The sequence below is a fragment of the Schistocerca nitens genome, chromosome 3 (genome assembly GCF_023898315.1).
Source record: "Schistocerca nitens isolate TAMUIC-IGC-003100 chromosome 3, iqSchNite1.1, whole genome shotgun sequence".
In the NCBI taxonomy this organism is placed as follows: Eukaryota; Metazoa; Arthropoda; class Insecta; order Orthoptera; family Acrididae; genus Schistocerca; species Schistocerca nitens.
The window spans coordinates 773,265,059-773,285,018 of NC_064616.1; the positions used below are offsets into that span (position 1 = coordinate 773,265,059).

The window sequence follows — 19,960 nt, forward strand, 5'->3', positions numbered from 1 at the left end:
CTGATATGAAACTTCCTGGCAGATTAAAACTGTGTGCCCGACCGAGACTCGAACTCGGGACCTTTGCCTTTCGCGGGCAAGTGCTCTACCAACTGAGCTACCGAAGCACGACTCACGGCCGGTACTCACAGCTTTACTTCTGCCAGTATCTCGTCTCCTACCTTCCAAACTTTACAGAAGCTCTCCTGCGAAACTTGCAGAACTAGCACTCCTGAAAGAAAGGATATAGCGGAGACATGGCTTAGCCACAGCCTGGGGGATGTTTCCAGAATGAAATTTTCACTCTGCAGCGGAGTGTGCGCTGATATGAAACTTCCTGGCAGATTAAAACTGCGTGCCCGACCGAGACTCGAACTCGGGACCTTTGCCTTTCGCGGGCAAGTGCTCTACCAACTGAGCTACCGAAGCACGACTCACGCCCAGTACTCACAGCTTTACTTCTGCCAGTATCTCGTCTCCTACCTTCCAAACTTTACAGAAGCTCTCCTGCGAAACTTGCAGAACTAGCACTCCTGAAAGAAAGGATATAGCGGAGACATAGCTTAGCCACAGCCTGGGGGATGTTTCCAGAATGAAATTTTCACTCTGCAGCGGAGTGTGCGCTGATATGAGACGAGATACTGGCAGAAGTAAAGCTGTGAGTACCGGGCGTGAGTCGTGCTTCGGTAGCTCAGTTGGTAGAGCACTTGCCCGCGAAAGGAAAAGGTCCGGAGTTCGAGTCTCGGTCGGGCACACAGTTTTAATCTGCCAGGAAGTTTCATCAACGATTTATTTATTTATTTAGTAATTACCTTTGTTTTTTTTAATTAATGTATGTTTCCTTTTCCTTTTTTCGTGAACATTCCGATGATCTGAGAATGACAAGTTCTAAGAGTGGGAATGGCGTCTATCAACTCCTCATTGCAGTATCACCCCAAATGTGGAACGGGTTAAGAAAGACACTACAATGGAAATTCGAGAAAATTGTCTGTATTTGAGATTACGGACAACTGCACAATGACGATCGTTAAGAAAGTGCCAAAAATCAAGGATATTTTTCTCGCCGTCAGCAAACAAGTAGTAAATTGCGTATTCACATATCCACTTCATAGAATTCGGTTTTGCTTGCGGGAAGTATCCTGAGTCTGGAAAGAGGAGCAGGCGAGGATTTATCTGATGAAGAGTCGTACGGGTAATTAGGGCCAGCATCTGTCGCATCAAGAACCACACACCTATCGCCAATCCACACACCAGACGCTGCTTGACCGTGACCAGAACGTCACAGGCGACACAAAACGGGGTGTGTGCAAGGTGAATCCTACGAAGCTGGTCGTAGGTTTTGTTCCAAAAATGAACAGCATAGAGACAGAAGTGGTGACCCTTTCTGCAGGACCAGACCATCATTTTGCAGGACAATGCTCAAGCACGTACAGTGCAAGCTGTTGCTGATTTGTTTGACTGATAGGGCTGCTAAGTGCTATACCACCTACTGCACTCCCCTGACTTAAGCACTCGTGAGTTCAACTGGATTTCTAAACTGAATGAAACACTTCATGACATTCACTTCAGAACTGCTACAGATTCGTCGCGCAATAGACCACGCCGCTCCAACTGTCAACACAACTGGCACTGCTAAGAGTATCCTACGACTTCCACATCGCTGGCAACGGGTTATACGCAATGCTGGTGACTACTTTGAAGGTCAGTAAAACTTTGAAACTGTGGTGTCACCGCCAGACACCACACTTGCTAGGTGGTAGCCCTTAAATCGGCCGCGGTCCGCTAGTATACGTCGGACCCGCGTGTCACCACTGTCAGTGATTGCAGACCGAGCGCCACCACACGGCAGGTCTAGAGAGACGTCCTTGCACTCGCCCCAGTTGTACAGCCGACGTTCATAGCAGTGGTTCACTGACAAATTACGCTCTCATTTGCCGAGACGATAGTTAGCATAGCCTTCAGCTACGTCATTTGCTACGACCTAGCAAGGCGCCGTATTCAATTGATATTTATATTGAAGCATGTACAGTCAAGAGCAATGTACACCAATTATGGATTAAAGTTAAGTATTACATCATCTACGTACTTTATTTGCAACTCTCAAGACATTGTCCTGTTCCAGACCTCACGCCAGTCTGCGTGTAATTAAACGCGTGCATTTCGGCCTCCTCTAGCAACACGGTGTTGGCACTTCTGCCAATACTTCAGAAACACGTATCTACTTTGCACGAGTTGTAAATGAATAGTTGCCACTATTAAAGTTCCAGCCCTCGTACTTCAGAACTGGACAGGTACAGCCTGGGTTCCATTGCGAGAGTCCTCAGATTATCGGCTTTAGCTTTTTGCTACTCAGGCGCAGAATACTGCTGTCCTGCCTGGCCACTGGCCAAACAGTACTCACATTAAAATAATTGACACTGCTCAGTTCAGCAATGCGCCTCATTACAGGGTGTATTCGTCCAATAAATACGCACTGGCTAACGATTCTTAGTAATTTTTCGCCACCATCCATAAGAAATCGCAGTACTTGCTGAACTGTGGACAAGAGTCAAAAAACAATGCAGAATTACCCATTCATTCAGAAATTTCATTATCAGGACCTCAGCAATTGAGATATAGAAAACGATCGTGGCACGCAGCTGTCAGTCTGCAGAACAGTTATTTCAACGTGAAAGATGCCTAGAACAATGACCGGCAGTAATAAACTTCCTTGATGCATCACCAACTAATTACAGCTCCTTGGGAACGACCAGCAGGTTTTCATCTACCCCGACGACGCGAGTGCATATACGTTGATTCGGATCAGAACTGATAGGGCAGATGTGGAGCATTGCTGCACCAATGAGAAGGGAAGTCCTCACCTCAGTGTGGCTATGGCAAAGAGCAGCAAACAGTACATCACATAACATCTGAGTGTTAGATCAGAGCTTTGAAGGGAAAACGGAAGTCCTCCATAGTATTTTCAAAGGAGCTTCTGACGGGATTTCAGAACTGAACACAGGGTTATGAACCCATTATGAACTTGAGATCGTGTATATTTGAGTAGAAATCTATACAGGGTGGTCCATTGATCGTGACCGAGCCAAATATTTCACAAAATAAGCGTCAAACGAAGAAACTACAAAAAAAGAAACTTGCCTAGCTAGAAGGGGGAAACCAGATGGCGCTATGGTTGGCTCGATAGATAGCGCTGCCATAGGTCAAACGGATATCAACTGCGTTTGTTTTAAATACGAACCCCCATTTTTTATTACATATTCGTGTAGTACGTAAAGAAATATGAATGTTTTAGTTGGAACACTTTTTTCGTTTTGTGATAGATGTCACTGTAATAGTACGGGTGCAATCGATGTTGATGTAGCATTCTCAACACCGAAGTTTTTGAGATTCCCGATTCTCGCGCAATTTGTCTGCTACTGATGTGCGGATTAGCCGCGACAGCAGCTGAAACACCTACTTGGGTATCGTCATTTGTTGCAGTTCGTGGTTGATGTTTCACATGTGGCTGAACACTTCCAGTTTCCTTAAATAACGTAACTATCTGGCGAACGGTCCGGACACTTGGATGATGTCGTCCAGGATACCGAGCAGCATACATAGCACACGGCCGTTGGGCATTTTGATCACAATAGCCATACATCAACACGATATCGACCTATTCCGCAATTGGTAAACGGTCCATTTTAACACGGATAATGTATCACGAAGCAAATACTGTTTGCACTGGCGGAATGTTACGTGATACCACGTACTTATACGTTTGTGACTATTACAGCGCCATCTATCACAAAGCGAAAAAAGTGGTCCAACTAAAACATTCATATTTCTTTACGTACTACACGAATGTGGAATAAAAATGGGGGTTCCTATTTTAAAAAACGCAGCTGATATCCGTTTGACCAATGGCAGCGCCATCTACCGGGCCAACCATAGCGCCATCTGGTTTCCTCTTTCAAGGTAGGCGAGTTTTGTTCTTTGTAGTTTTTTGGTTTGATGCTTATTTAGTGAGATATTTGGCCCGGTCACTATCAATAGACCACCCTGTATATTACTTTTAAAAAGTTGTGTAGTATTTTCCCCTGACGTCATACGATAAATAAATATGAAACTTCCTGGCAGATTAAAACTGAGTGCCCGACCGAGACTCGAACTCGGGACCTTTGCCTTTCGCGGGCAAATTTCTGATAAATAAATAAATCGAAGCAATATTGTAAATCAAATTGTTTACGTTATTAATATTTGCAAATATGTCTGGAAGTAACTGATATCTCCCTGGGGGAATGATATACCAAATTTCTGAACATCTCTTAGTTTGGTGCCTTTTTCTGGTGTTGAAGCGCAACGCGCAAAGAGACTTGCAATCATAGCCAGACTGCAGTGCAGTGCAGTGCAGTCGACGGCTGGTGTGCATAACGAGCACTAATTTTAGCGCAGTAAATGTTATTGCACCATGATGGATGGAGACGTTGGTTTGGTATATTTACTGTAATAAGTCTCTTAGTTATATAATCGTTTCGGATGCAAGATCTTTTTGAGGCTAAATAAATGCTGAAGTTGCCTGCATCACAAGTCCAGCAAGCGCTATGGTCAAGAAATGCTGTATGGCCAATAGTAGCTACACCACTGAAACGAGACGTGAAGATACTATAATGCATTAATTGCTGACTGCTTACACGTTTTTGCTTCAGTCCAAACTCAAGAACGTTTTATTTTACTTAATTAGAAATGTAACAGGATTATCAATTTTATTAGTAAAAGTTGTCGCTATTTGTTTATGAACAATACACGAGCATGTTTAATAATAATGTAGTGTTACTAATAATTAAAAAAAATCATTTCTTTCGTTCTACATTATTTTCTAAAATTGTATTGTAAATTGGAGGGTAATCATGTGCAGTTCAGATATTTGTGCAGTAACGTTTATGTTCCACGAGCATGTTTAATAATAATGTAGTGTTACTAATAATTTAAAAAAATCATTTCTTTCGTTCTACATTATTTTCTAAAATTGAATTGTAAATTGGAGAGTAATCATGTGCAGTTCAGATATTTGTGCAGTGACGTTTATGTTCTGTAACAGACATTTCAATCCAGTGGCTTCACCATGTAGTAAAGACGGTTAGTTAATTCTGTATTGCAAATGGTTGTTACTGTTACTACTAGAGTAACAGAAAAAGTCACAGTTTAGAGACAAGTAAAAGTTTTACTTCTTCTTCTTGTAAATTTGTCTTGCATCGTCGTAGAGTTGGCATGGTTATTTACGGATTTGGCATGGTTCATTCAAGGAGTCGCCAGATGGGCCTTCCTGTCCCCACCCTGTTACCCCCCGGTGCGGAATATGTGTACCGTAACTTTCTGCGTGTAGTGTTATTCATGAGCAAAAGTTTTTGTAAATGTTTGCGATTCTTGTATCAGCTCGGTGTTCACGTAGGAAGATTTGGGAAACGGCCTGAAACCAACATCCAGTATGGCCGGCACACCGATCGTCGTTAATCTGCGGATTCTATGCAGGGCCGGCGCATCTCTCCGTCCCGGAAGCGGCGCTTTAACAGGCACATATACCCGGGCGGGTCGCAAGTTCAAAACGTTCAAATGTGTGTGAAATCTTATGGGACTTAACTGCTAAGTCATCAGTCCCTAAGCTTACACACTACTTAACCTAAATTATCCTAAGGACAAACACACACACCCATGCCCGAGGGAGGACTCGAACCTCCGCCGGGACCAGCCGCACAGTCCGTGACTGCAGCGCCTTAAACCGCTCGGCTAATCCCGCGCGGCTGGGTCGCAAGTAGAAATTTTATTTATGGCTTGAAGTTTTGCTTTGTTAAAGTTGGTGGTTAATTCACTATTATAGTTTTGAAAGATTAACATAAAACTATCAAATTTACTATAGCTCACATTTCTGTTTGAATAATGTAGTCATATTGGTTGTAAGCATGATTAAAAAAAATTGGGCGTGGCTCATTCAGTTTTTTTCACTAAGTCAAGTAGCAGAACTTCATGATGGATTATGTTACTGAATTTAAGTAAAAATGCAAAGATAAACCTCAATTTTCTCTCTTCAGGATTTGCGACCGAATCTTTTAGCAAATGGAAAAGGCACAAAGTAAGGTTGTATTGATTTTCGTCCCAGTATTGAATACAAGCAGTGTGGTCACTGTGGTTTAGTGTATGAAATAGTATAATTTGAATAATGACTAATAAGAAAACTCCCCATAGCAACCCCCTCAGATTTAGTGGTAAGGTGGCCCAGTGGATATCCCGTCAAAAACTGAATATAGATCAAGCATGAAAACAGGGAGAAGGTGCAAAATAGAAACAGTGATCGGTCCAGGATCAACATATGCATCATCAAGCGACGGAAAAGAACTATGCCGTCGTGGTTGTGTGATAATGTCAGTGCACATCGAAGTGGGATCCCCGTGTTCAAATGGTTCAAATGGCTCTGACCACTATGGGACTTAACTTCTGAGGTCATCAGTCCCCTAGAATGTAGAACTACTTAAACCTAACTAACTTAAGGACACCACACACATCCATGCCCGAGGCAGGATTCGAACCTGCGACCGCAGCAGTCTCGCGGTTCCAGACTGTAGCGCCTAGAACCGCACGGCCACTCCGGCCGGCCATCCCCGTGTTAAAATCTCTCGCGTGCCCCATTATTTTTCTGTTTCACAAAATTATGAACTTCCCTTCCGGTCATTGACGTGTCTGTTGTCATTCTGTAGTCTTGGCAGTTGGCATACTCTACATTGGTTATAGAAAATGAGTCATGTGATAAGAATATAACATCGTCGCAAGTACATGTGATGAATAGTGAGAGCAGGCGAGATACTATATAGACCTCTCACAGAAACGAAAATAACAAGTAAACTGTGAATTATGTGACAACATAAGAATTCAAGAGACAAAACTTCCAAAAATGGAACGCAACTGTCAAACTTCTGTACTTGTGTAGTGAAAATAGGTACTGACGTCTGGAGGTCGATTCCTTACACCTTGCTGTTGCAAACGGACGTTACATCACGACACAGACATATATTTGAACACAGCGAACAGACACGTCGGACAGTTCATAATTTTGTGAAAAAAAAAGGGTGAGGCATGTGGGGGGTTTGAAAAGAGATCTCCCCACTCGCCGTCCAACTCTGTGACCACAGAACCATGATGTCGAGGCTATTGGAGTTGGCTCGATGTTGCACATCGTAACCTAGGACCGTTCACTGTTTCTGTTTTTCTTCTTTTTTCACAGTTCAGTACACCTTCTTCCTGTTTACATGCTTGATATGTGTTCAGTGTTTGACAGACCATCTTACCACTAAATATGAGGCGTGTGCGATGAGGACAATTAATAAACGTAAAGCTGCAACTAAATTAATATAAAGTGAAATGGGTCGCATCACATATTCCCCCCTTAACAGAGCACACTGGATGCTTTGGTCTGCTGTAGATAATGTGGAGCTCGTACCAGTCAGTCATGTCACATTCTACCACTGACGTGAGTCAGATGATGACCATGTGCTAAGCGGTTGTATGGAATAAACCCACTAAGACGTGTCGACGTGGAGAGGTGAAGGAATAGGAGAAAAAAGCTAGTGGTTTTGGACGTGAAAATCACACCATGAATGAAGTTGCCCGATTTGTTGGTATATCAACATGGACCCTCCAATGTGTCTACAACAAGGCATAAGAACAGTGGTCGTAAAAAAATTGTAAACGTCAGGAATGGGAGACAGCTACTGCTGCTAAAAGTGAATGCAGATTCATCTCAACTTCGCGAAAAGAACTGCATTCAATGGACACTGGGAGTTGGTTACTTCGCGAAAGGCCTTTGTTCATAATGAGACGTAAAGTTTCTGTTCTTCATTACGCCAAACGACACAGATACTGACAGTAACCGTGTAGTGTGGTGCGAAGAGTCATGATTTTGCTGCTTTTCAAATGATGCAATGCGTCGAGTGCATCGACGGCCCATTGAGGCGTTTAACCTGTACTATGTGGATGATGTGGTTAACACCAGTGGTAGTTCGGTGTGCTTTTGGTCAAATTTTTCGTATATTGATTTTGAGCCCACTCATTCACGTTACCGTGAACACTAACTAGGGTGTTTATTGCAAGATTCCTGGTGACCAGCTGTTTGCATTTTTCTACTCCTTCACGATCAGTATGCTATGGACACTGTCGTCATCCAAGACTACAACAGCCTTGTACACAGGGATCCAAATATACGTTCACAGAGCAGAATGCATTCGCTCGTGGTTTGACTAGTACTCACGCAGTCTACTGCACGTCGACTGGCTCCCTAAATTATCTGATCTTAACCCCATGGAAAATGGGGTGAAACGTAGCAATCAAAATCCCCGAAATTTGGTAATTCTACGGAGTCTAATCATCATTGTGTGATTTCAGCTGCATTTCACATACCCGAAGAAAATCGTGGACTCTCTACCTCGCCGAATTGAAGTCTTTGTCAAGGCTCGAGGCTGTATTACACAGTATTAGAGTGATTTCAGATGTGGATAACTAATTTCTTGTACTGTTTGCTTACTCACTCTCTGCTTTGGGAAGGCAGTTCGAATATCGAAATGCCGGCCGGAGTGGCCGACCGGTTAAAGGCTGGAACCGCACGACCACTACGGTCGCAGGTTCGAATCCTGCCTCGGGCATGGATGTGTGTGATGTCCTTAGGTTAGTTAGGTTTAAGTAGTTCTAAGTTCTAGGGGACTTATGACCACAGCAGTTGAGTCCCATAGTGCTCAGAGCCAACCAATATCGAAATATTTTCTGATGAGCCAAATCATTACGACCATCTGTTTCATGGCGTGTTGGTCCAACTTTGGAACGCAGTACGCTAGCGATTCTGCGAGGCATGGATTCAACAAGTCCTTGGTAAGTTTTCGGAGGTATGTGGCTCCAGATGGCTGCGTACAGGTCATGCAATTCATATAAAGTGTGGGCTGTTGGCTTGTGGCGCGGAGTTGGCGGTTAATAGCGTCCCAGATATGTTCCATCGGGATCAGATCAGGAGAGTTGTGCGGCCAAGAAATCAGTGTGAATAGTTCACAATCCTGCTCGTCAATTCACTATGACACGATTATTACCGAGTGACACGGTCAGTTATCTTGTTGGAAGATGTCATCAAGCATGAAGAGGTGTATATGGTCCACAAAAATGTATACGTAGTCCACAGCTGTCGTGGTACCTCAGATTCATTCCATAGGTCCCAAGGAAGCCCAGGTGAATGTCCACCATAGCACAATGCTGCCGCAACGTCCTGCGCCCGTGACACAGTGCATGTTTCAAGCGGCCATTCGCCTGTATGACGGCGTATTTGGACACAATCATCGGCCTGCTGTAACAACAAAAGTGATTCTTCCAACCAGGCGATATGTTTCCACTGCTTCACGGACCAATCGCGATTATCTCGTGCATCGTAACTGACAGTGTCGTTGGGTTTACAAGAGAACACGTAGGAAACGTCTACTGGGGATTCCTATGTTCAATCACGTACGCTGAATAGTATGCTCCGAAACACTTACGCCTGCGAAAGCATCGTCAGATCTGCCACAGATCGCCACCTGTCATTTACAGAGCGGGCAAGGCTCCAACCTCTACATTCAGGTAAGACGTCCAGCACCTTGTCACCTACTCCCGGTTTCACTGTGCTTCAACCACTTTCCATAGCCTTTCACGACAGTAGCACGCGAACAACCAATCAGCCTCATCGCTTCCAATTGCTCGTTCCCAGGCTCTGAGCAATAGCAATCTTACAATCTTACCCTTTTCAATGTCGCATATGTCAGTGGGTTTACCATTCACGATCTATATCTTATCTAGAATGATTCCCCATTCACCTCTGATCTGCTAATCCACTTTCCTTACCACAACGCCACCAGCTGGCATTCAATATTGTGATGGGTAGTGGTCATAACGTTTTGGTTCGTCAGTGTATATGACACAATCGTAGGTTGAGGAAGACGTTAATAACTCAATAGAACTATATTCTTCAAGAACTGATTTATAGTGTTCATTACTAAAGGACTGGGAATCTAGGATCCCTCCTTTTACGTAGAGTAGCTGTAGGGAATATCTTCACTGCCAGTGTCACGGCAAGCTCAGCGCGAGGGAAGTCCTAATATATGACATTTCTCGAGCTGTGGACGGAGTACACCGTCTAAGCTGAGCACAAGTGAATTAGTTTTTGTTCCGTGCATCTGATGAGTGTTTATTTCAGTGTGTATCCCACAAGCTACTATTTACTTCTCCACCAAGATATTTGTGGAATGCAGGGTAATTGCAAGTGTTAAGTTATAATTTGTCTCAATATGTAGTTGGAATTTTTTGTTAATGATAAGGTTAAAATACGTAAAAATTATCAACTTCTTGGGGTACTGTAAGATTCGACACTTTTGTTCAGGTATTATGATGGCATCGATTTAATTTTTTATATTGGTTTCGCTACCAAATATCGCACTGAATCTGGTACTGGAATGTCCCCTACATCCTGGCACACTCGTCGTAAAGTGTAGAGCATGAATGCAGACTTTGTCAATGAACAATGAGCAGGGGTTCAGTAATGTTGGACGATTGTTTTTACGTATGCTGCAATGGTGTCTGATATCATGGTGACAATGAAGCGTGAATACCTTTTGCATCGGTTATTATCAGAGGATCTAGAATTTGTTACAGATAAGGACACCACTGTAGTACTGTTTAACATTTACAAGGAGTTTTCAAAATGTGCAGTTTCTGAACTTGACAAAAATGGTCCAAATGGCTCTGAGCACTATGGGACTTAAGTTCTAAGGTTATCAGTCCCCTAGAACTTAGAACTACTTAAACCTAACTAACCTAAGGACATCACACACATCCATGCCCGAGGCAGGTTTCGAACCTGCGACCGTAGCGGTCTCGCGGTTCCAGACTGTAGCGCCTAGAACCGCTCGGCCACCCCGGCTGGCTAGAACTGGACAAACTTCAGGCGAAGTATCATAAACAGCTGCATATGCTCTTACATTCTAAGAGAGTATCAGAAAGGATACTCGATCTTTGACCTGTTCTATAATCAGAAGTAATTAGAAGTGAATTGAAATCTACGTCGAAGTCGGCTGAGGAAGGAAACGACCATAGCCTGTTTCAGAAACATTCACTGCATTCACCTAAAGTGATTTAGGAAAAGCATAAAAACCACAAATCAGAATAATCGCACGGAGATCTGAACCACACTATTAGCAAATGCATGTACAATTACACAAAACTAGCGCGAGCAGTGTCAGTTGCAGTCACATCAAACGACGATCTTCTTGTTTCCCCGCGCTACGTTTCTCACAGCACTGTAGCTGTTATTGCCGCTGCAGCTGGTAGCAAGCATTATTTATACACTATAGATCACCCATTTTGCAATAGCGTATTGTGCCGGCCGCGGTGGTCTCGCGGTTCTAGGCGCTCAGTCCGAAACCACGCGACTGCTACGGTCGCAGGTTCGAATCCTGCCTCAGGCATGGACGTGTGTGATGTCCTTAGGTTAGTTAGGTTTAAGTAGTTCTAAGTTCTAGGGGACTGATGACCACAGATGTTAAGTCCCATAGTGCTCAGAGCCATTTGAACCAATAGCGTATTGTGGATATTTTTCAGACTGGCCGAATGAACGACTAACTGGTTTTTCCTTTACCACTAAGTTTTACACTTCGAAATTTGAGACCTTGTATTGCAGAAATCGTGTCATTCTGAGTCATCAGACTACACAAGAGCTGCTACAATTTATTATACTTATTATCATTATTTAGTTGTAAACATTTTATGTGGTTATACATAGTGCAAACCGTGTGTTACTACTTTATTAATTCCGCTCTCTGATTAAAATTATCCGGAGACCTATCAGTGGACAACTATATGGGGTGTGTCCACCCTTCGCTTTTATGGCGACTTGAACTCTGCTGGCCGGCCGCGGTGGACGAGCGGTTCTAAGCACTTCAGTTCGGAACCGCGCGACTGCTACGGTCGCAGGTTCGAATCCTGCCTCGGGCATGGATGTGTGTGATGTCTTTAGGTTTAAGTAGTTCTAAGTCTAGGGGACAGATGACCTCAGGTGTTAAGTCCCATAGTGCTCAGAACCATTTGAACCATTTGAACTCTGCTGGGGACAATTTCAACGGCCGGCCGTGGTGGCCGAGCGGTTCTAGGCACTTCAGTCTGGAACTGCGCGACCGCTACGGTCGCAGGTTCGAGTCCTGCCTCGGGCATGGATGTGTGTGATGTCCTTAGGTTAGTTAGGTTTAAGTAGTTCTAAGTTCTAGGGGACTGATGACCTCAGCAGTTAAGTCCCATAGTGCTCAGAGCCATTTGAACCAGTTTTGAACAATTTCAACAAGGTGTCTGAATGTCTATGGAGGAGTGGCAGCACATTCTTCAAATGTTCAAATGTGTGTGAAATCTTATGGGACTTAACTGCTATGGTCATCAGTCCCTAAGCTTACACAATACTTAACTTAAATTATCCTAAGGACAAACACACACACCCATGCCCGAGGGAGGACTCGAACCTCAGCCGGGACCAGCCGCACAGTCCATGACTCCAGCGCTTTACACCGCTTGGCTAATCCCGCTCAGCAGCAGCACATTCTTCATCAAGAACCGAAATGGGGCCGGCCGGAGTGGCCATGCGGTTCTAGGCGCTACAGTCTGGAACCGAGCGACCACTACGGTCGCAGGTTCGAATCCTGCTTCGGGCATGGATGTGTGTGACGTCCTTAGGTTAGTTAGGTTTAATTAGTTCTAAGTTCTAGGCGACTGATGACCTCAGAAGTTAAGTCGCATAGAACTCAGAGCCATTTGAACCCGAAATGGGGTGTGGAGTGAAGGCGACGTTCTAACTTACCCCAGAGATGTTCCACTGGGTTCACGTTGGGACTCTTGGCAGGTCTGTACATTTCAGGAATGTTATTGTCCAAACCCATTGCCTCACGGTGCCGCTTTATGGAAGGTTGCATTTCCACGCTGATACAAACAGTCATTTCTGAGCTTTCCTCTGTTGTATGCAGTACATAATGCTGTAACATATGTTTATAGCCTTCAACATTTAACTTTATCATAAGCGCAATAAGGTGACCACACCCTAACAACAAAACACTGCCAGCCTTTGTGACCAAGCGGTTCTAGGTGCTTCAGTCTGCAACCGCGCGACCGCTGTGGTCGCAGGTTCGAATCCCGCCTCGGGCATGGATGTGTGTGATGTCCTTGGGTTAGTTAGGTTTAAGCAGTTCTCAGTTCTAGGGGACTGATGACCTCAGATGTTAAGTCCCATAGTGCTCAGAGACATTTCAACCATTTGAACAAAACACTCTCGTATCATAGCACCACCTTCTCTGTACTTCACTGTTGGTACTACACATGATACAGGTTAACATTCTCCTGGCATTCGCCAAATCCAAACCCTTACATCGGATTACCACAGTGTATAGTGATGATGGTGATGTTTGGTTTGTAGGGCGCTCAGCTGCGCGGTCATCAGCGCCGGAACAAAGTCCAAATTTTTACATAGTCCAATTTTTTTTACACTGTCCAATCTAGCCACAGTTACGAATGATGATGATGATGATGAAACGATGAGGACAACACAAACACGCAGTCAGTGTATAGCGAGATTCATCACTCGAAATGTTGTAACCACGACCGTTCCGGTCGCGGTGTTGCCGAGAACGAAAGTGCGGCGGGACCAAACGGGAGTGGCCCGCGAACAAACAAAACGAATGGGAAAGGACGAACGCGAACAACGACGGACAACCGAGCAAGATCTTACAAACAACAGCACGCAAGAAGCAATGGGGTCACAAGCGAAAACTTCAAGAATCAACAACGTCCACTCGAACACGGAAACAAAGTAAAGTAAACACGCTGTCTGATAGGCGAGATGTCGATAGGCTCACGCTAATACCAGACTGCCTCGGTGAGCTTTCTCTTTTTTTTTTCCTTTATTGTAATTTTAATACCTGTTACAACAGGTAGGCTGGCAGCAGCATTCTACGCTGCTCTTCAGCCTTAGAGTAGACAATGAGAAAACATAAAGAATACACATAATTGACATAATGGCTGGTAAAAAACAATAGACGCAGAATACAAACACACGGAGCTGTTCACACTTGACGATAATCCACACTACCAACTGTTGACACGACACACAAACACTGATGATTTCGATGGCACATGTGAACGATGGAGTGTGACGGCGAACACTGAACACTTAAACTCGATGGCACACACGAAAAACGGATGGCGATGATCTCCGGCGCGCGAATGTCCACGTAACGTGTGCAAGTCTGGGGACCTGCCAAGAGGGGAAGAAGGGCGAGGGGGAGGGAGAGGGGAGAGCAAAGATGCCAATGGCAGAGGAGATGGGAGGAGTAATGGGGGTATGGGGGTGGGGGAAGCCCGGGGGAGGAGCGGGGAGAAAGGGAGGAGGGAGGGAAGGGGGAGAGAAGGCAGTGAGGGTGCCCAAAGGAACAAACAGAGGAAGAGGGAGGGAGGATCAAAGTTGGTAGGAGGGGTAGATGGAGGGGAGGAGGGCATCATCAGGGAGGGAACTGGCGGAGGCCACCTTGGGAGAGGGTATGGAGAGTGGAGAGATGGAGAGCAGGTGGGACGTGGAAGTACAGGTGCGGCAGCGGACGGTGGCGGGAGAGTATGGGAGAGACCAGCGGGTGAGGAGGATGGAGTTTACGGGAGGTGTAGAGGATCTGTATCCGTTCGAGGAAAAGGAGGAGGTGGGGGAAGGAAATAAGGTCGTACAGGATCCGCGTGGGGGAGGGGAGACGGATGCGATAGGCGAGGCGAAGAGCATGGCGTTCTAGGATCTGAAGGGATTTGTAAAAGGTAGGGGGAGCGGAGATCCAGGCAGGGTGGGCGTAGCAAAGGATATGGCGAATGAGGGATTTCCTCGGTGAGCGAGACCCAGGCGCTTAAATACATGATAGGGCACGTCGCTATTGGCCGCTGGGACCATGTGCTCCACAGTGGCGCCCTCACATTACACGCAGGCCAGGAGTGCGCGCAGCCACGGCTTACGACGCGACGGCTGCACGAGGATTCGAAACCCACAGCGCTCGGTACCAGACCAAATCACCCATTTCCAGCCATCCAGTGCCCAGCAGCGCCGCACCCTACACCACCTCAACCGCCGCTTACCACTGATTAGGTAAATGTGTGGCTTATGAGGAGCTGCTCGACCACTGTACCCCACTAGTCTTAACTCCCTACGCAGATTCACTGATAGCACTTTGGAACTCACGAGTGATACTTTTTGCTGATTTCATGCAATTTTTTGCAATCACCCTTCGCAGTGCTCGACGGTCCCTGGCCGTCAGCACATGAGGTCTGCATGGAGCTGGTTTAGCTGTGGTTCTTCCTTCGCGTTTCCACTTCATAATCACCTGATCATCAGTCGACCTGGCAGCTTTAGATGGGTTGAAATGTCGCTGAGGAACTTGTTACTCAGGTGACATCCAATGACCAGTCCTCATTCGAAGTCACTGAGCACTTCTGGCCGACCCATTTTGCTGTTATTGCTTCTCTGCTGACAACATCAGAATCCCCGCCTCCTTTTATACTGGCTGGTACGCCTCTCATGGCATCTTGCGGTCATTCTGCGTTACAGAGGGCTGTACGGATACTTTTGATCATATTGTATACATTTGAATGGACTGTATGTATACTGTAAAAGAAATAGTGTGAAAGTTGTTATGAAATTGTACCTTAAATATGTAATTACTGTAATTTTTTAGAAACTGCTCTTTCCGTGACCGAAAAGTACCATTAGTTTTTTAATCTGACTTGCTCTGAGAGGGGGAAAGTACTAACTCTTTTGGTGCATCGAGGCTTGGCACACGCGGGAAAGCATAGTCAGTCAACGTTCATTCATCATCGAAGTCAGTCAGTTTCTAGTGCATTATCAAAATCAGAAGTCTGTGTGGTACGAAGCATCGAAAACCCGACTGCAATATTACAGAACTACTGCTGTTGAATTGCTTTTGACAGAAGAATATAGAGGGAAGTAGATTGTATTGAAGATCGCTTAACGATATGGTGACTGAAAGGCTATATTTATTACGGCGGGAATGTTACGAGTTGGAAACCACCGAATACTCGTGTTGAACTAGGGACTGGTTTGCTTTACAACTGAAACATGTAAATTACTATTCAACCATAAAAATGCAGGATCGCTTACCGTTCCTTTTCGTTTTGTAAGAGGAGTACAGCTATCTTTTTTGTTTGCTCATCATATTCGAAAAATGCATTATATGTATGTGAAACTTCCTAGCAGATTAAAACTGTATGTTGAACCAGGACTCTGACCTGTGATCTGTGCCTTTCGTTAGCACGTATTCTACAGACTGAGCTATCGAGGAATGCCTCAGGAACCAACCTCACAGTTTCACTTCCGCCAGTACCTCTCTCCTGTTTCTCAAACTTCACAGACGTTCTCCTTCGTACCTTGCGTGGCTAGTACTCCTGTAAGAAACGATATAGGTGTATGGAAAAGATTTAAAATTTGCGTGCCTTTGACTGATCAGGTGAAACCATTATCTTCAGCTAGTGTAATTAATAACTGCGCTCTTTAGCACACACGTATTAACTAGGGAAGATTAGTATAAATGTACACCTCTCCTCCCTCCCGTCTCTGATTGGCTGCCATTTATGGTTGTAGCTTCGCAACGGTCCATTTCCGATCTATGATTATTTGAAAATTTTCTCAATTCAACGATACGTGCTCTATTCCGACTGCATTGTCAGGTTGTTTTTACCTACTCTCTAGAAACTGAGGCATTTCGTCTTCCGGATCCAGGAATTTCTCGTTAGTTTTATTGGGGTGGCCATCTCGCTATGAGGGAACATTTTAGAGATATCAGTTATATTTTTGTCACTTATAAACAGTTGTTCTTCTTTTCCTGTGTCCAGGGACATCAACTACCAGGGCTCTTAAGAAGCAGTACTCATGTTCACGGTAGGGTCTTATCGGCTCTCCTTTGGCCAAGGAGTGTAGGAAGAACCGTCGCCAATAGAACGCATGTAACGGGTATCAACGTTCGGCCTGAGACGACAGTTTAAAAATTTCCTCGAATGTTGTACTTGGAGTTTACAGAAGTTTCTTTCTGTCTAAAATATGGCTCATGTAACAATACACTGAAGCGTCAAAGAAACTGGTATAGGCATGCGTATTAAAATACAGAGGTATGTAAACAGGCGGAATACGGCTCTGCGGTAGGCAACGCCTGTATTAGACAAGTATCTGGCGCAGTTGTTAGATCGGTTACTGCTGCTACAATGGCAGGTTTTCAGGATTTAAGTGATTTATTATAGTCGGCGCAGGAGCGATGGGACACAGCATCTCCGAGGTAGCGATGAAATGGGGATTTTCTCGTACGAGCATTTCACGAGTGTACCGCGAATATCAGAAATCCGGTAAAACATCAAATTTCCGACATTGCTGCGGCCGGGAAAAGATCCTCCAAGAACGGGACCAACGACGACTGAACAGAATCGTTCAACGTGACAGAAGTGCAAGCCTTCCGCACATTTCTGCATATTTCAGTTCCGGGCCATTAAGAAATGTCAGCGTGCGAACCATTCAACGAAACATCATGGATACTTGCTTCCGGAGCCGAAGGCCCACTCGTGTACCCTTGATGACTGCACGACAGAAAGCTTTACGCCTCGCCTGGGCCCGTCAACACCGACATTGGACTGTTCATGACTGGTAATATGTTGCCTGGTTGGACGAGTCTCGTTTCAAATTGTATTGAGCGGATGGACGTGTACGGGTATGGAGGCAACTCATGAATCCACGGACACAGCATGTCAGCAGGGGACTGTTCAAGTTGGTGGAGGCTGTGTAATGGTGTGGGGCGTGTGCAGTTGGAGTGATATGGGACCGCTTATACATCTAGATACGACTCTGACAAGTGACACGTACGTAAGCATCCCGTCTGATCACTGTGAATTCTGACGGACTTGGGCAATGCCAGCAAGACAATGTGACACCCCACACGTCCAGAATTGGTACAGAATGGCTCCAGGTACACTCTTCCGACTTTAAACACTTCCGTTGGCCACCAATCTCTCCAGACATGAACACTATTGAGTATATCTGGGGTGCCTTGCAATGTGCTGTTCAGAAGAGATGTCCACCCTCTCGTACTCTTACGGATTTATGGACAGCCCTGCAGGATTCTTGGTGTCAGTTCCCTCCAGCACTACTTCAGACATAGTCGAGTCCATGCCACGTCGTGTTGCGGCACTTCTGCGCGCTCGCGGGGGTCCTACGTGATATTAGGCAGATATACCAGTTTCATTGGCTCTTCAGTGTGTGTTACAAGTGATAACCCCCGTACCTCCCCCTAAATGAATATTTGTAGCTATTATACCATCCCACTTTAGAGCGAAGAATCCGCAGTATAGTGCACAGCTGAACGATTGCTTAAGATACGTTTGTTCTCTCATACATATATTCCTTCTATAGAAAAACTTTTCGCATTCTGGTATCCATTATTTGCAATCGTGTTAAAAATAGCCCCATTTGCGTAGGCTCTGCACGTGACTCGTATTATTGTTCTAATGAGTCTTGTCTGTAGAAGAGCGATTCTAGGCGCTTCAGACCTTAACCGCGCTGCTGCTACGGTCGCAGGTTCGAATCCTGTCACGGGCATGGATGTGTGTGATGTCCTTAGGTTAGTTAGATTTAAGTAGTTCTAAGTCTAGGGGACTGATGACCTCAGATGTTAAGTCCCATAGTGCTGAGAGCTATTTGGACCGTTTGAGGAGCGATTCGAGAAGGAACTTATGGTTTAAATGGCTCTGAGCACTATGGGACTTAACTTCTGAGGTCATCAGTCCCCTAGAACTTAGAACTACTTAAACCTAACTAACCTAAGGACATCACACACATCCACGACCGAGGCAGGATTCGAACCTGCGACCGTAGCGGTCGCGCGGTTCCGGACTGTAGCGCCTAGAACCGCTCGGCCACTCCGGCCGGCGAAGGAACTTATGTTTTTTAGGAAACTGCGAGTGTGATAGTTGTGATGTTTATCATGACTGTGGCACTTCCTGGACCTTGATTCCGACTGAAAATGTGAAATCCGGAAAAATAAATCATTATGAATGGATTAAAGATTTTATAAACTGTATAATGACCGGTAACAGCAAAAATAGATGCGCTTATGCACGCTACATCTCAGCTGCGAATAGTTTCGGATTGTTAGCATCTACTACGTGGGCCAGTCAAATGAAAATGTTCTCTCATACATATATTCCTTCTATAGAAAAACTTTTCGCATTCTGGTATCCATTATTTGCAATCGTGTTAAAAATAGCCCCATTTGCGTAGGCTCTGCACGTGACTCGTATTATTGTTCTAATGAGTCTTGTCTGTAGAAGAGCGATTCTAGGCGCTTCAGACCTTAACCGCGCTGCTGCTACGGTCGCAGGTTCGAATCCTGTCACGGGCATGGATGTGTGTGATGTCCTTAGGTTAGTTAGATTTAAGTAGTTCTAAGTCTAGCACTATGGGACTTAACTTCTGAGGTCATCAGTCCCCTAGAACTTAGAACTACTTAAACCTAACTAACCTAAGGACATCACACACATCCACGACCGAGGCAGGATTCGAACCTGCGACCGTAGCGGTCGCATATACATGGTCGCATATTCATGGAATGTTTCTATTCAGAAGTTAACACCATACGTGGTAAGACATTCATCCCACTGGGAGACTACACGATGAATTCCTGATTCATAGAAGGATCTGGGATGTACGGAGGATGTTGCAGTGTTTCTCAAACAAATCGCTGAAGCGCATACTCTTCGTCCCATTGACAATGGGGTGGGGGAGTGTTATCGCGCAACAGGCTGATTCGTCCGACAGAATTCTTTTGATATTATGGCACGTCACAGTTTCTGCAAAGTGCCTCCTTCGTAGCACTATGTG

At 45.1% G+C, this 19,960-nt stretch overlaps 1 protein-coding gene across 1 annotated transcript in view; it reads right to left on the reverse strand.

Moving 5' to 3' along the window:
- LOC126249758 (galanin receptor 2a-like) overlaps positions 1–19,960 on the reverse strand; it is a 188,401-nt gene that overhangs the window by 167,446 nt on the left and 995 nt on the right. The window lies entirely within an intron of this gene.